This window comes from Jaculus jaculus, chromosome 2 (genome assembly GCF_020740685.1).
Source record: "Jaculus jaculus isolate mJacJac1 chromosome 2, mJacJac1.mat.Y.cur, whole genome shotgun sequence".
Taxonomy (NCBI): Eukaryota; Metazoa; Chordata; class Mammalia; order Rodentia; family Dipodidae; genus Jaculus; species Jaculus jaculus.
Window position 1 is genome coordinate 71,825,060 of NC_059103.1, and position 12,113 is coordinate 71,837,172.

The 12,113-nt window shown below is 37.4% G+C and overlaps 1 protein-coding gene across 3 annotated transcripts in view; it reads right to left on the reverse strand.

Moving 5' to 3' along the window:
• Sntg1 (syntrophin gamma 1) overlaps positions 1-12,113 on the reverse strand; it is a 922,134-nt gene that overhangs the window by 876,391 nt on the left and 33,630 nt on the right. The gene's annotated exons all lie outside the window — the stretch shown is intronic.

Genomic DNA, 12,113 nt, shown 5'->3' on the forward strand with positions numbered 1-12,113 from the left:
AGGCTATCAGAATTTTTTGTTTTACAGTTTGGGGGTGTTTATGATTTAGGCTATAGTGAAACTATCAAGGACCTGGACCAGGAGCCATGAGTAGATGTGGGCCAATCCCATTACTTGGAAAAAGGTCTCAGGGGCAATTTTCTGTACAAGGCCTAGAGCACCCTCCTAGGTTGGAGCTGTCCCTCTAGACATGGGGCTGAAAGGTAGAAGGAGAAAAGGGCAACCCTCCACCAACTTCTCCCATTCATTTTCCTTTTCTTCAGATTGGAACCACAGCCTGGTAAAAGCCAGTTCCTCACTGGCCTAATCCTGCACTCCCCACCCCCAGCCTGGGCTGTTAGCTTGTAATTACAAATGTGAAGTATTTAAAGATAAGCTGTATATCATGTCATCAGGCAATTTAAATTAGATGCTATTAAATTCTATAACTATACCTATCTTGCTAGAGACAGAAGATGCCCAGATATGCTTTGTAGCCACACTTTTCTTCAGGACTGAGGTAACTGTCCTTCTGAGTGTTCAATAACAGCCATACATCGGGCTGGAGAGATGACTTAGCAGTTAAGTACTTGCCTGTGAAGCCTAAAGACCCCAGTTCGATTCCCCAGGACCCACGTTAGCCAGATGCACAAGGGGGCACAAGCATCTGGAGTTCATTTGCAGTGGCTATAAGCCCTGGTACTCCCACTCTCCTCTCTCTCTCTCTCTCTCTCTCTCTCTCTCTCTGCCTCTTTCTCTTTGTGTCTGTCGCTCTCAAATAAATAAATAAAAATAAACAAAAAAAATTAAAATAACAGCCAGACATAAATGCCAAAGCTAATGAGCTTATCAAGTCTAATCATTTGGTTCCTGTCACAAAGTCAAGCATAGCCTCAGAGATAATGGGACACCCATGGGATCCTACATCACCAGTAAGTCACCTATCCTCTTAACAGAGCAGACGTGGAGATGAAGATGTTGGACTCTAATGGGTGTACAGTCTGCAATAGGAGAGTAATAACATAAAAAAAGATCCTAAGTGCTTTCGAAAGCAAACATATAGTCAGCAAGGTCCTGATTCATCTTAGCACACAGTATGAATGCTAAAAGAGACACAGGGCTCCTCCCTAGCCCCTATAAAGTCTTTTAAGAAGCTGAAACAGACCTTGAGTACCTATAAATAGATAGCTAGATTTTGGCTATGTCCTTCTTAAGCACCTAGCAGACAACTATAATCAGAGAATAAACTATGCCTTCAAAGCTTTGGGAAACACAGCCTATGGATTTTACTACTTAATTCTGAAGTCCAAATGATGATATAGAAAATTGATACTTCTGCTAATGTCTTATCTTATTAACAAGTGTTACAAGAACAGGTTCTTATCATGTCAGAGATCACCATTCTATTTGTTGAGCAACTTTAGAAATGGATTTCTTGATAGTTCTTTGTCAAAGAGAATTCTATTATTTCAGGTAATAATAATTCTATTCACTTTTAGACCTTGTGTACTTACGTACTGTTAACTTTATCTCCTCTCATCTATAGTCAGTCCACACTCAGACAGTCCTACAACAATCTAACTTCATCTGCCTAGGTCACTTAGTTCACCCTCCAAACCCTGAAAGTCTAAGAGAATAAAAACCTTAAAGACCCCTCTGAGCCCTTTTGACTCAGGGTCCTCCTCTCCCAGACTCCTCTTTCTTTTATTCTTTCTCCTTAGAATCTTTATCTCTAACTTTCATCGTGCACAATACCAATTTACTTTGGAGTTTCTTATATAAGCCCACTTGAAGGGTACCCCAAACTGCCAAACCCAACCGCCCCACCGGGTTCAAAGCAGTCAGATCAGTCTTGGTGGTTCCTTAGAGTTTCCTCTACAGAAAGTGAGAAATAGGCAGTTTGGAGTTAATGGTAATATAGGAAAAAATGTGTGTGTGTGTGTGTGTATATATAATATCATATATATACATTTTTCCTATAATACCATTAACATATATAATGTATTATGTGATATATATCATATATATGTATATATACATTTTCCTATAATACCATTAATATATATGATATATATCATAGCATATATGTATATGATATGACATATATATCATATATATATAATATATATATGTATATGTATATATATATCAGAGTAAATTGTCAACTGTGATATAATTGAAATAATAAAGCCAACTGAGTGAGGATTATGGGAGAATTCATCAGGAAAAGCAGAGGTGCTACAGTTGGAGATAGCCTGTGAATGAAAGGCAGAAGCAGACAGAAGCCTTGAACATGTGGACATTTAAATCTCAGGAAAGATGTGTGATTTCAAGTCTATGTGCAACAGGAAAACATCACCTTATGTAAATTTAGATTGTGTTGCAGTTACCTTGTAATGCTTGGAAAAAACACTCAGTCAGAAAGGGATTACATGCTTGGAACTCCTCCTATTTTATAGGTCCTTTGCATTCTCTGTCTTTGAAGTTCTATAATACTGCACAATAAAATGATTCAAAAATTGTAAATGGCAGCATGTCACTTCATCTTAATTAAATTGTGATGATGGGTTCCTATTGAACATAGAATTCAAATCAAACTTCATTTATTACATTTATCTAAGGTTCAGGGAACATTATGGAAGAGAACAAGGAAGGATGGAAGGAATGTAAGAATCAGAGGATAGGAAAGAGTGTTTGGGGGACTTGATTTTCTAGACATGGAGCGATGATTAATTTACGACCTCACAGTGTTTGGCATTACTTTCACTAAAGCTCCATATTTTGAGCTCATCACAGTTTTGACATGGATTATGAATAAGGGCAAAAATCTCATCAAGGGAAGAAGTATTAGTTTGAAAGAAGAAAGGGTTCAGTGGAAGAACAGGAGAGAGGTGACAAAAGAAAGTAATAGATGGGGATCAAATTATATTTTGTGCATGTATGAACATTATCCATGAAAAACATTTATTTAAAGCAAATGATTGTGTCATCTTGTGGTGGTTTGAATATAAGATGTACTCCATACTCACATGTATTTTTAATTAAGCCCTATACTTGATTCCCAGTGAGTGGAACCTTTGGAAAGCAGTCTATCTAGAGGAGGTATATCACTGGAAGTGAGATTCGTGATTTTATAACCCAGCCCCTCTTGCCACTCCTAGCTAAGGTCACTCTGAATGCTGCTTCCCTACTGCTATGTGAAGGTGTGAGCTAGCTTCTTTCTAGCACCCTACTAACCCTGCTACAATGAAACTTCTCTGTAAAACTGTAAACCAACCAAACACCACTCCCATGAGCTGCTTCTGGCTATGTGTTTTTCCACTCAACAGGGAGGTAGCTGCAACACTACATCAAATTAAAACATTGCAAACCATAAACTCAAAATAAAACTTCTTTGGCTTTATTAAAGCTGCTGTCCCCTCTTTGTGGCTTTCTCCAACCTCAGCATCTCTGCTTCAAACTAAATTCTATGACTCTTATCAACAATAAGCAGATATAAAGGAAGAAATTCAGAAATACAGGCAATATAACAAATTTCAACACAATAAATTGTCACAAAAGCAAAGCTTGCTCAAATTCTATATAAGCAAAGGAAGCTGTGGCACATGAAGTATGTCTCTGTAAGTACCTCAGCACAGAGTATGAGAGTCTGAAGACAGAAAAGAGCCTTGCTCATATTCAACATAATGGTGAGTTATGAACATGGAGGATCTGCTGGTCACAGTTATTGGAGAGGCATCTTGAAAAGCCTATGAGTCAACATCATAGGATGCTTATATTTAAAATAGTAAAACAAACAAAAAATTTGCTGGCATTGGTACAGACCTTGTTCCAACTCCACACCCTAGCAGTTATATGGCTTTTTAAGGGAAATGTTGCTTTGCATTTGGGGCTTCGTTTTTCTTGTTTTGATCTGTCCTTCCTTTTCATCATTTTTTCTTTCCTTTTTTTTTTTTTTTTTTTTTTTTTACTATTGGGTATTGAACACTCATGCTAAGCAAATGTTCTACCACAGAGCTGTACACCCCACCATTTCCTGCCAATTAAGACCTGAAACTCACTTGGGAAATTTCTTCATTAGCATGAACATGCAAATGAAAATCTGTGGTTTTGAGAATTCCTGATGGGAAATTCTAACACAGAAGGAATACTTTCATGCAACATGGTGGTAAATACAGACAAATTAACATACCTTTTTATTTTGAGTATATCTGTATGTGCATGACACATTGCCTGCTGTGTCTGTGAGTACAGGGGCTTGTGTGCTGTGGTGTGCAAGCAGAGGTCAGAGGAGAACTTCAGGTTGCATTTCTTGGCACCCCCTGAGGCAAAGTTTATTGCTTATCTTTGTGTTCAATCGTGCCAGCTGCCTCCTCAGCTTGTGGAACACCCAGTGGTGCTGGGGAGCTGAGCTCACATATGCATGCTTGTGAGGGAAACATGCTATACACTAAAACATCACTCAGACCCTAAAATATCTCTGGAAATTTGCTGGAGAATCTTGGCAGCTGGGCTGGAGAGACAGCTTAGCAGTTAAGTCATTTGCCTACGAAGCCTAAGGACCCAGGTTTGATTCCCCAGTACCCATGTAAGCCAGATGCACAAAGTGGGATATGCATCTGGAGTTTATTTGCAGTGGCTAGTGGCCCTAGCCTGCCCAATCTCTCCATATATTGCTTTTCTTTCACGCTTTCTTTCTCTCTTCTCTGTATTTCAAATATATAATTAAATAAAATATTTTATATCATTTTTCTTTATTAGGTATGTATATACTCAGTGTGTAAATAGCATATGTTGATACCATCCTTATCCTTATCCCTGTACCCCCCACCCTCTGCAGGGACCCTCCTTGTTGGGAATGCCAGTTATCCCCATGGGGATTGTGGGCAGTGCATTGTGGGGATAGCAACCAGTTATGGTGAAGAGACAAGGTCTCTGTGTGCAATGTCCCAACTTGTGGCTCTAACAATCTTTCTGGCCCCTCTTCTATAAATTTCCCTGAGCCATTTTGTGTTCGTTTTAGGTCTACTACTTCAGTAATGAGGTCTTAGGAGCCTCTGTGTCTCTGGATCTTTGGTCTTGGCAGTTGAGGTGATTATGAATTAGTATATTCTAAAAGTTCCATTTTAAATAATATTAAGATAAGAATCTTCTTCCAATGTTATTTCACTTATTTTGAAATATGTCTTTAAATGCTAAGCCTTTACCACTTCAAAATCAATTTTTGAATAGATAGTGTACATAGACCCACAGACCATTGAACATCATATCATTAGAGACTGTCCAGTTAATATGATAGATTTTCCAAGGGTGTCTTTTATTATCCCTCACACAGAGGAGCTCATTCAAGGAACATGCCAACATGTGTCTACTCTATGTTTATTTTCTAGGTTCACTCTGCATATGACATATAAAAGTCACAAGGAGTCCTACCATGCTGAAATGCAGAATTAATCTTTTATTCCATATTCCCCAAATTCATATAACCTAAAAACTCTTTTATGCCTGTAATACATATGAAGATACATGTAACTTTCAATTATAGAACACACTGTGGGCACTTTCTATAATCAAGTATGTTATATATGTAATTTTTCTGAAACATATTACATTATTTTAAGTATTATCATGTAATGCTATTGCTGAAAGTACATAAATGGTCTAGTTAAAAAGTATTGAATTTATAGCTGCTAAAGGACTCCCAAGGTCATATGGCTGGCAACTTGCTGGTGTTAAACATAAGTGTACTCTGACTCCCCAAGCAAGGGCTCATTCTCATGATGCTAAAAGAAGTGAACCATGGGGCTAGGGAATCAACTCAGTACATAAAAGAACTTGCTGTGCAAGCATGAGGGCCTGAGAGGGCCTGAGTCTATTGGCTCAACCCCTATCACCCTGGTCAATCATTAGGCGTGGCCACACATACCCCAGTCCGTGGAAGGTATGGGCAGGAGACTTGCAGGAGCTAGCTGGTCAGCCATTCTGATAAATAAATAAATAAACAAACAAACAAACAAACAGCAATTAAAAACAAACAAACAAACAAAAAAACAGCCCCAGGTTCAGTGAGAGGTTCCTTTTCAAATAGTAACACAGACTATCCATAGGGGAAGATACCTAATGCTTTCTTCTGGATTTCATAGGCAAGTGCATGGGACAAGAGCACCAGCACACAAACATGCATACACATACCACACATAAGACATTCACATATGCATGGCAACAAAAAGACAAGAGAAGAGACAACAAAGACAAATAAGTAAGAAAAGAAAACATTAGTACCTTATCTTTAGAAAGGGTTGGAAGATCCAGGGAATTTGAATTCAAAAAGCCTAAAGATAATATCACTGATGTTATCTCTATGCACCTGGCTATGTAGGGCCTTCTGGTTTAAAATGTACACGATAACTGTGTTTTGTCTCTTGTTTCACATGAATATTATTGATAAATTCAAAGAAGCTAGTAACATAGATAAAACCAGTCTGTCTAGCACAGGGGCCAAGCAAATGACACTACATTATGATTGTTATTTTGGAAGTTGCTTTATTTCTCTGACCTCTGTTTCTTAAAGGCTAAAACCACAAGATGAGTTTTAGTTATTAATATCATTGACAGTTTTTATGGCTTGATAATATAGCTGTCAATGAAAGAAAAGGACATCAGGATGATTTGATATTCATTTTGGGGAATTGCATACAGCTTTAATGTAAGTATATAAATTTGAACTAGGAGATAATATTAATGAATTCAAACTCAATATAGCCTAATGTGCTAATGGGAAAATCAAGTTTTGTATGAATATGTTGATTGATATGCATCTCTCTCTTGACCTCATCATCATTAATTTTATTCTAAGGTTCTAACAACTTTCTTGATATGTGCTAAATAATTTGAAAGAATATTCAAATCTCTAATATGTACTTCTTTTATACATTTTCATAACTTGCTTGAATTACTTTAATTCTTTATGATCCACTGGTGTATATTTTATGAAAGCAGAGCCTCACCAAATTGAAGCAAGGGATTTCACTTCCTTGGGGACGTAGCTAGCCTCTTTTCATATCACGCAAGCTGGAATTGAGCTTTCCATGCATTCAGTGTCACAGGCTTTGCCAGATCCCTGTACTTTGAATCAACTTTACTGAGACCTGGCATCAGTTCCTAATCACAGCTGCCAACTGTTCAAGGTGGGAGAACGCTCCCTCAGTATTTAAAAATATGTTGTTCTGCCAGCTCACTAGCTATAGAATCTAGGGCAGCAGAATGTTCTTAGGAGACCTGGGAGTTAGAACTACATAAGTTATAACATTCTCTGAGCCTCAACTTGAGCAAGGATATCATAGACTAAAAGAGAAAAGGAATGGGGGAATCCAAATAAAATTTGAATTTCAAGAGAGTACTTCTCCAAAGAACTAGGTAATTTGCTAATGATTATTTACAATTATTATTTAATGATTATTAAGAAATGATCCTTCCACATACCTGTATGTGTCCTGAGAAGAGAGTGACTGCTCACATTGGACACAGTCATTAGAAGGTACATAGTGAGACAGTTAAATAGTGCAAGGGGAAATGCATTCATCTTTGAAGGAAGAGACATATATATATATATATATATATATATATATATATATATATATATATATATATATATACACACACACACACATGACAGTAGTTTTATTAAAATACATAAAATGTAAGATCAGTCAAAAAAATAAAAGATCTTAAATCGGTTATCACACAGCAACATGATTTAGTAGATACTACACCAACAGCAGCATGCAGAATGGGGATGAAGAAAGGTTTCTTTCCATTATATCATCATTTACCTAAATAATGTAGCAATTTCTCTTCTATGGACAGGCTCCAATTGTAAGAACTATATGCAGTAGATGTAATTTTAAAAAAGGAAAGGATGAAAGCAAAAATTTTTTGCAACTCTCCCTAAAGTCTGTAATTTCCCATGAAGTAATTTATTAGTACCTTATAGTGAAACAAACCTCAGGCTTCTTTGAAGTAATGTTCCTCAAAGAGGTCTCAGAGACACAGCTAATTAAAAGGAGGAGACTTAAAAGGACTAAGCCTGCTTAAAAATAAATAAGAAAAACTAGTTTACTATCTCATTAACAAGACTAATAACCAGAACAAAAGACTAATTGAGTCAAGTGGCAGCACACAAGCCTGCAAAACATCAGTTATCTTGTCATGAACATTGTGTTACCTAACTTGTTTTTCATTCTGTGGCCAACTCATTTCATACATGTTTCCCACTGAAGGTCCAAATTCTGGAAACATCTGTACCTATCCCATTCCTTTAGAGTTTTTCAAACTCCATCATTGTCATTTGAGTTTTAGATGTAGCTTAGATTTATTCATCTATTACGATACTTTATATTACCTAGAATAAATCTTAATCCAGTGAGACATGCTGGTCAGTTACAGAAATAAATATGTTCTTCCACACTAGGAAGTTCTCTCACATAGGACATTTTCACTGTTCTTCCAGATCTAGATTCAGTAGAGACTGCACCATGAAACTGCATCTGAAACTGATGTTATCTTCTGTAAAGAAGGCCTCTTTTAGGGGTAGTCCATGGACTTCAGTTGATAGGAGTCACATGGAATCATTATGTATCCTTTTATCACTCACTTATTCGCATGTGTATTTCTAATCAAAATATTGTGAAAAATTGGGAACTAAAAATGAATATAATTTTCAGCCACGATGTTAACTTCCTGATGGGAAATTTGTTGTTGCTGTTGTTGTTGCTGTTTTCTTTTTCTGTACTGGTACTTTCAAGTCATTAGAAACATGACTGAACAAGCATGTGGCTAACAACCACAATGAGCTGTTGATCAGAGATACCTGCAAGGTTTCCCAAAATAACACAGATTTCTGTCAGAGTACTTGATGACCCACCAAGGGTTTAGTAGTAAGACCCTACTGCCAAAGACACCGTATGCCATCGGTACAGAACATGAGTGACCTGGCTGGAATCTGAAAGAGAGTCAGTCCCCAGACAGTGAGCTCATCTAGTGCCAGAAGTTACTACATGAGCAACTGGGGGGGGGGGGATGGAGGGAGGGTTGTGAATGACCAACATCTGTCCAAGCAAATCGTGGTCTAAGCTACTCAGCAGCCAACAACCTGATGTGATATTCACACAAGTGCATTCACACAAGTGCAGTAGTGGCCCACAGCCATAGTGGGAAACCAACTGATCTTGATTTAGCTAACTGATCTGCTCAGCACAATGGAACCCATAGCTGAAGCTGGGAAACAAGTCAGAACCATATCCAAAAATGAGCCTGCTCTCCATTATTAAGCTACCACCAATTGTGGGCTACAACAGGGCCTATGTCTATTAAATTTGGTCTAAAATAACAATGGTTATTTCAGTTATCTGTGCTAACTTCACTGTCTTTTGGAGAATTTGCTTCTCTTTTTCAGATGGATGGAGATCCTAAGGAGAGAACCAGCCCATCACACCTAAAAAGGGCCTCAGCTGAAACTAAGAGTGATTGGGGAAATAAGCAAGAGTGACGCCTTCTTAGTTAACCTGGTACCAGCACAAAGGTAAAGGAGATAGATGCAGAGAACACTCAACTCCAACCAAACCAGATATCCAGAAACCAGAAGCTCCCAAGACATCACCACTGAAGTAGACCTAAAATGAAAACAACATGGGTCAGGGAAATTTCTGGAAGAGGGGGTGGAAAGAATATTAGAGCCACACATTGGGTCATTATGCACAGAGACATTGCCTCCTACCCAGAACGGATGGCTAATCCCACAATGCATGGCCCATATTCCCCAACAAGGAGAGTCCCTGTGGAAGGGGGAGGACAGAATGGAAGCTAACGATGGTATCAGTATGTCTGCATACACAATATATACATAACTAGTAAAAAAGAAAAGAAGCCAGGTGTGGTGGTGCATGCCTTTAATCCCAGCACTCAGGAGGCAGAGATAGGAGGATCGTCATGAGTTCAAGGCCACCCTGAGACTACACAGTGAATTCCAGGTCAGCCTGAGCTAGAGTGAGACCCTACCTCAAAACAAACAAACGAAATACATAAAAAAAGGAAAGAAACATGACTGAATTTTTTAAAAGTTAAAAACTTTTCTTAAAGATAAAAAGAGTATGACTGCGGGGAAGAGTATAATGCTGACATTCCAAAGGTTGATATATGATGTGCCATCAAATGCCACAAAAATAACATGGAATTTCCAAACATCATTTTCAGTGTAGTACACAGTAGATGCTTTGGCAACAGAGAAGGTAGAAAAAGAAAAGGCATTATTCTTTTTCCTGTGCCAAACGTCTTTGCTCCCATAGAAATATGCTACATAGAGACAAAAAATAGACATAGAGTAGCTACCCTTCTACTTATTTACACAGTAAGTAAAGAATATTGTCTTAGAATAAAGGCAGCAACCATGACCTTGAAGATGAGCAGGGTGATTATACTATGTGCCAAGGACACAAATGAGACCAAGCCAAAGATAGAGGAGAAGCCCTGTCCTGAACCTGCAGGGAAGATGCTGTGAGAAAGCACTGTGAGCTTCATGATCTTTGAACTGCAAAGAAAACGTAAACTGCAGGTAGATGCAGTGGTAATTTGAATAGATGGCCCCCAACATATCCACTGTTTTATTACCTTGTACTTTACATTTGCAGCCACCTGGCTGGAGGCAGTGCCACTGGGTGGATCTTAAGGTGCGGTGGTGGGTTTGAAATTTCAATCCTAAGGATAGGAAATGTGTGCCTAGTGGGAGTTCCTGAAGTATGCTGTGATGTGTAGATTTTGGCTTTAAAGTTTGTCCTTCTCTCTCTCTCTGCTTGGACCTATGAAGGCAGGCTAGCTTCTCCCACCATTATGGAACTTCCTCTGTATCTTTAAGCTTCAATAAATATCCCTTCCTCCATAACTGTGCCTGGTCTGGAAGTTCATCTCAGCGAACGTGAAGCTGTCTGCTGCAGATGCTATTATATTCTTTGATTAAAAACTTTCAGTTAAATATCATTCATTCTGTTGAACGAAACTTCTCAAGAGAAAGAAGAAAGGAAGGAAATGAAGAGAGAAAGAGAGGGAGGGAGGAAGGAAGGAAGGAGTAGAAAGGAAAAAGGGAGAGAGGGAAGGAGAGAGGAAGAAATAAATGAGTAAATTAAAAATTCCATCAGATGGAAAGCTTATAACAACACATATATGCAATGAGAAAATCATATCAAAACATATACAGTAAAAAATACAGAAATCCCCATAGGCTAGCATTAAACAAGGTAGATTTTATAATAGAGCAAAGAAGGCATAATAAACATCTACACTGAATGATGACAAACACCATAGCACAAATAGACGGCAACCTTTCTGAAGACAGGATGTGGAATACTTAAGGCACTCCCCAAGCCAAACAAACATTCGAGTCTTTTCTATGTGACTTTATTAGCTGCATGTTTTGTGTATGTTATTTAACCTTTCTGTAGTATTCTACATATTCATGTCTGAAATAAAAATTTTTTAAATTCCAGCTTCAAGAAGTGGTTATGATAATTATAAGTACTTTGAATAATACTTACACAGCAGTGGGTGAAAAAGCATTAGTCATTACCAGGCATTTTAAACTCCATGTTTTCCACATAGTAAATAGAGCACAAAAATATTTTTGTTTACATTGTTCATATAAATGTTAAAAATGTTGATAAATTCATACTTTGATGTTAAATTTACTAATTTACATTGTAGTACCATCTTAAAATAATGATTGATCATTTAGTATCTGTGAGGTATGCATAGAAGGACACATATATAATCTGTCTAAATAGTACAGAAACAATTCCAAAAGTCATGATAACCTTTGCTTAGTACAAACTGACTACTACAGTAATAAATATAAGACAAATAATATTCAAGGTCTAAATAGACACTTTAAAAAATTACAATAAGTAGTAGAGTGTTTACTATAGGAAAAAACAATAGTAGCTAAATATTTAAAGTGCTGGCCATATTCACTTCTGCAATTTAAATTAAATTAAATTGAATTTGCAAGTTTATGACTATTCTGTGAACTAACCATGATTAATGTATATTTTTATACAGATAGAAATTGTTACATGAAAGAAACAATT